The sequence below is a fragment of the Pinus tabuliformis genome, chromosome 2_2, assembly GCF_031772625.1.
Source record: "Pinus tabuliformis cultivar Carrire ecotype Pingquan chromosome 2_2, CPIR1, whole genome shotgun sequence".
Taxonomy (NCBI): Eukaryota; Viridiplantae; Streptophyta; class Pinopsida; order Pinales; family Pinaceae; genus Pinus; species Pinus tabuliformis.
The window spans coordinates 737565493-737571492 of NC_142300.1; positions in this window are offsets into that span (position 1 = coordinate 737565493).

Below are 6000 nucleotides of genomic sequence, written 5' to 3' on the forward strand. Positions count from 1 at the left end.
TGAAATTGGAGATGTTAGAGAGACAATCCTACCAACAAATATTGTGAGCCTTTCTATTCTTTGGGGTCCAAAATCATGGAATATTTTCCATGATGTTGTGAATGGCATAGATAAGCTCCCTTATTGGGAGAGACTGTGGTTAGATCTTGCGTAGGAAGAGATAAGGAGGAACACAAGGGACGAAGTCTTGGCTAGAGTTGATGAAGAGGAAAACTTTTCTTTAGCTAGCAAAGGGAAGAAAGCCAAAGGAAAGAAGGCCCAAACAGAAGCCTACATCTAGTCAGAATGGAGGAAATAAAAATAAGGATCTCAGCATTAGATCAAGTGATTTCATTGACATGAATTTGGGAATTATGCTACAAAATTCCCAAAGAAGAAATCCAACAAGCATGTTGTAAAAATAGCAAGAAGAGAAGCTCTCTCCTATCAATTCAAATTCGATTTCTCTTTAATATCTTGCATGGAAAGTTCAATTCAAGGTAGTGTGTGATATATTGACTCAGGGGCTTCATTCCACATGGTAGGGAATAAAGAGTTCCTCAAAAGCTTGAAGGGAAAATACATGAAATTACATATCGAGCTTGGAGATGATGTAAGATATATGACCAAAGGAGTTGGTAAAGTAAACTTTAATAGTGAGTTTGGTTCCTTCTTCCATCTCAAGAATGTGATGTATGTCCCAAGGTTTAATAAAAAACGTTTCTCAGTAATAGTCCTTGAAGACAGAGGGTGTTATGTAGTATTCAGCAAGGGGAAGGCCTACCTCAAGCATTTTTCTTTGGGTTAGGTCAAGCAGATTGGTGTCAGGATCAAAAACTTTATAAGTTGGAGGTGGATGCATGTGCAACCTTAAGAAGTAAGGCACAATTTTTTTAGGTGAAGATGTTAGAGAGATTTGGCACAGGTGCATTGGACATATACAACATGGAGCTTTGAAGATACTCAAGTAGATCACCACTAGGATACCTCAGAGAAACATTGAGCAACAAGATGTGCGCAAGGGTTTTGCTCTTGGAAAATATGCCAAATATTCCTTTCAGGGTAATATAGAAGAACCAAAGTTTTTCTATAGAGAGATCATATAGATGTTTGTGGCACTTTCTCCATTGTTTTACTTAGTAAGAACAAGTATTGTGTGATATTCATTAATGATTTTTCCTATAAGTGTTGTATTTATTTCATGAAGAGGAAAGATGAGGTATATTTCAAGTTCATGCAATTTATGGCCTTAGTTGAAAATGAGATAGGGAACAAAACCAAGTCCCTAAGGATTGATAATGGAGGAGAGTATATCTCAAATGCCTTCAAATATTTATGTGCTAGATAGGCCATTATGAGGGTTTTGATTGCACCCCCATAATCCTCAATAGAATGGGGTTGCAGAGAGAAAGTAGGAGTATTGGTGTGGCTGTTATAGGCATGTTTAAATGATGAGGGGTTTCCCTTATTATTGTGGGAAGATGCATGCAACACAGTTTTGTACTTGTAAAATAGGATTCCTCACAAAGTTCTTGGGATGATTACACCTGAGGAGGCTTCCACTAGGAAAAAGCCATATATCTCCCACTGTTGCATTTTTGGATCCATGGTGTATTCTCATGTGTCCAAATATGACATGAGAAAATTAGATCCTATTGTAGGGAGAGGGTTCTTTGTGGGCTATAATAAGACAACACATGTTTACAAGGTGTATACTTCCTCTCTCAAAAATATTATTTTGAGAAGGGATGTGAGATTTCATGAGGAGAAATCCATGAGTTCTCTAGAGTGAGAGTTGATCATATCACCATATGAGGCGATTCTTTCTCCCAAGGAGGAGCCTCAGTTATATTCATAGAGTCAATACTTGCCTAAGGCTAAGAGAGCATTCAAGGAGGATGATGTGGAGTAGCCACATGATGAGGATAAGAGAGCAGGTCGAGTGGAGACACCCACTCACACAATAACTCCTAGATAAGGGAGGAATATGACTAGTTTATTCTATACATTGGTGTAGGAAGCTCCGTAGTAGGTTTGAATTCTTAGTTCCTCACAAAATAGTGTAGATCACTAGATAGATACACATGATACATGGTTCTCATGGTAGAGTTGATAGATTTTGATTCATCTTGTTTTGAAAAGGTTGCTTCCTAGCAAGTATGGGTGCATGCCAAGGTGGAGGAGTGCGACTCTATCATGAAGAATGATGTTTGGATGGTTGTTTCTAGACCTAAGGGAAAATCATTGATTGGATCTGGGTGGTTGTATAAGTTGAAACATGTAGAAGATTATAGTGTTGAGAAGTACAATGCCAATTTTTTGCCCAATGTTTTCTCACATATTGATGGGATCGATTATGAGGATACACTTTTCCTGAGTGGAAATGTACTCATCTATCAGGACCATACTTTCTTTGGTAGCACAGATGGGGTGGAAGATCCACCAGATACATGTAAAGACAACTTTCCTTAATGGAGTGGTTGAGGAAGAGATCTGAATTCACAAGCCAAAGAGATTCAAGACATTCAGTAGAGGCCCACATGTGTGTACACTAAAGAGAGCTATTTTTGGGATCAAGAAGGCACGTCATGCATAGTACACTTGCATTGATACTTATCTCATAGGATTGGGCTTCACTAAGAGTGAGGAAACTTCCAATCTACACTACATTATTGTAGATGGTGGTCTACTCATCTTAGCTCTCTAAGTAGATGATTTGATTCTGATATGAGATAACAATTTGATCCAGGATTGCAAGGAGTACCTTGCAAGAGAGTTTTAGATGAAGGATATGGGGTTGATGCACTATTTCCTTGGCTTGGAGGTTTGGCAGGGTGATGGAGAGATGCTTGTCAGACAGGGGAGGTACACTTATGAGATCACTTAAAGATTACACATGCAAGATTGTAAACCCATGGACACTCCTTTAGGTATTAACTAGAGGAAGTATGATTCCTATACATGATATGTAGCAGATGGTACCATCTATATGTAGATATTTGGGTCCTTAATGTACTTGGTGAGCACAAGGACATATATTTGTTTTAATGTGAACTAGTTGTGTCAGTTTATAGTGGATCCTTCTAGTATCCACTGGAAAGAAACAACAAATGTTTTGAGATACCTTAGAGGAACAATATATTTTGGATTGTGGTACAGATAGACTGATGGAGTGAGGATTCAAGGCTTCACAGATGTAGATTGGGCAGGGCGTCTCACAGATAAGAAAATCACATCAGGAGTAGTTTTTAGTATTAGGTCATTTGTAGTTTCTTGGTACAATAGGAAGTAGAGATCAATTACACTCATTTAAATAGAGGACAAGTATATGGCTATTAATCAGCCAGCATGTGAGGCTATTTATTTGAGGAATATCCTGGTAGGGATCTTTAGGCATAGGATGCATCCTACATTGATCCATTATGATAATCAAAGCTACATAAAACTCTCTAAGATGAAGTGTTTGATGATAGGTCTAAGCATATAGACATCAGGTACCACCATATCAGAGAATGTGTGCATAGGGGGATTGTTACGCTATAGTACATTCCTACAAAGGAGAAAAACGCAGACATCTTGACCAAGACCCTATCAAGGGGAAAGTTTGAGTTCTGCAGAGGAAGGATTGGGGTTGTCCATAATCCCTTCCTCGTTAAGGCAGAGTGTTAAAATTGTAGCAATGAAGGGCTTATTTTGACTTGTGCTTTAGTCAAAGAAGAAAAATTGAAATTAGCCTCGTAGAAATTATAGTTAGCTATCAGTTAACAGAGTGATGTGGCTTATCACTAGTTTATTTATTAGTTAATTCGAGTTAGATGGATTTTAGTGAGTTGTGTACCAGTTTATTACTAAAATTTAGCAATACAATTGAGAAAATCTAGTGTCTTCCAATTAACTAATATCTAATTCTAAAATAGATATAGTTGTGAGTTTAGATTGATAGTTTACTTTCTGTTAACTCAATTTACTCTCAATTAACTAGTTCTAGCTGCTAAAATTAGCTCTAGTAGGTCATGCAATTGGCATTGGCTATTGAGATTGGATGAAGGAAAATTGTAAGTCATTATTTTACAATAGGTTTTATGCACATATGTGAGAATTGAGCAAGCCCAATTCTCTTGGGAATTGCATAAGGAAATAGGAGAAATTCCCATTTTTTAGGGGTTGAATTGTGTTAGGAAATAAGAGCTTCCTAGAAATTTTATTTGGCTAAGTGTTCAGTAGTTCTTGAGATCCATTGATCGACATTACAGGGGCTTCAGGCTTGAAGCAAGTACTTTGTAATATATTAGATTACTCAATGGATAGGACAAGCAAGAGGGGTTTTTCCCAGTTGGGTTCCCTAGATAAATTTTTATGTATCATTGATCTATATGTGATTGTGTCTCTATTCATTGTTTTCTTTCCACATATTTTTTGGTAGAGAAATATTGTGTCTTTTGCATATGATTTTTCTCTCATTAGCATTTTCAAGGTTTCAAGTATTTCTACATGGATAAAATCATGTAGAATAAAGTATGGAAGACTAGGTAGTTTGATCTTGATGGTGCCAAGTCCTAATGGTTTGAGTTTTGACTTATCTTCAAAGTGGACTACTCCATCAACATTGTCAGTGAATTCTTCAAAGAAATCTCTTCTAAAATTCATGTGGTAAGTTTCTCTCGAATTAATCAACCAAGAATATTTCCATGAAGAAAGTGAAGCACTAAATAACTCTTCAATAAATCCAATGTTGCAATATGACACAACATAGTGAGTGAATTTGGTTTCCCTTTATACAATGATTTTCATTTCCCTTCTTTCCTTTATTTTCTAATCACTTCCTATGAGAGATTACATGCAGAAGCATCATGGCCATTTCTATTACATTGTATGCAATGAATATCAGTTCTTTCTCCTTGGAAATATCTACCCCTTGCCTTTATTATTCTTCCTTCCTTGTCCTCTTTGGCTACCCCTTCCTCTAGAAAAATATTGTGCCTGGTTCTTCTCTTTTAGTGTAAGGCACATCGATTTTTAAGGATACTAAGAATTTTTCTTCTTCTTCCCAAAATCCTACTCTCTTTCAACAAACTTCTCCATGAGAGAGTCAAATGAAATCTCCTTAAGTTTCCCACTATCTTGTAGTGATTCAAGATAATGGGAATATTCAAGATACAATTCCTTGACAAAATTAGTGAGAGGAGCATCCATTTTAACACCAATTTCTTTTATATCATTCATTATGGCTCTTATCTCAAAGGCTAAGGCAAGAGGATCATCATCCTTCAATTATAAATTAAATAGTTTGATCATCAATTGAACAACTTCAATATCAGAGTGTCAGTCATTTAAAACCTTAAACTTATTTAAGGCTTCAAAAGAATTTGTGAATGGTAAAAAATAAAGACTTGCCTCTTCATTGACTAATGCTATAATTAAGACATAGGTCTTCATATTCTTGTTCTCCCATATGGCAACCTCCTTGATAGAAGTGTGTTTCTTGGGAGGATTTCCTCCTTCTCCTTCACAAACTCCTTTCCAAAACTCATCAAAAATAAATGTGTGCTTTATCTTCCTAGACCACTCATGGTACTTCTCTTTGTCAGTGAGAAATACTCCCACTAAGGAGATGAGTGAATGCATCATCAAAAAACATATCTACTTTCGATTTCCAAAATAATTGCACCCTTACTTCTTGCCTTCTTGATTAGGTAAGAAACTAATTTAAAAAACTTCAATACCAACTTCATTCTTCACTATACTATATAAACACTTTAATTTGAGCATATATTATATGCATATAAACCACCACTCATCAACTATAATATATATCATGGCAATGCACTTAATAAGGATAACTCAACATATATATGCCCATCATAACATACAAATTATGAGTCCAACATATAAATATTTCCAAAGTGTATAATACATGGCAATCAAAATTTACTCAATTTATATGCAATTTACCCATTGAATTTATGGCGGGCATCAAGCATGGTCTTCAAAATCGTCTTTTTAAGAAAGTGTTCAACACAC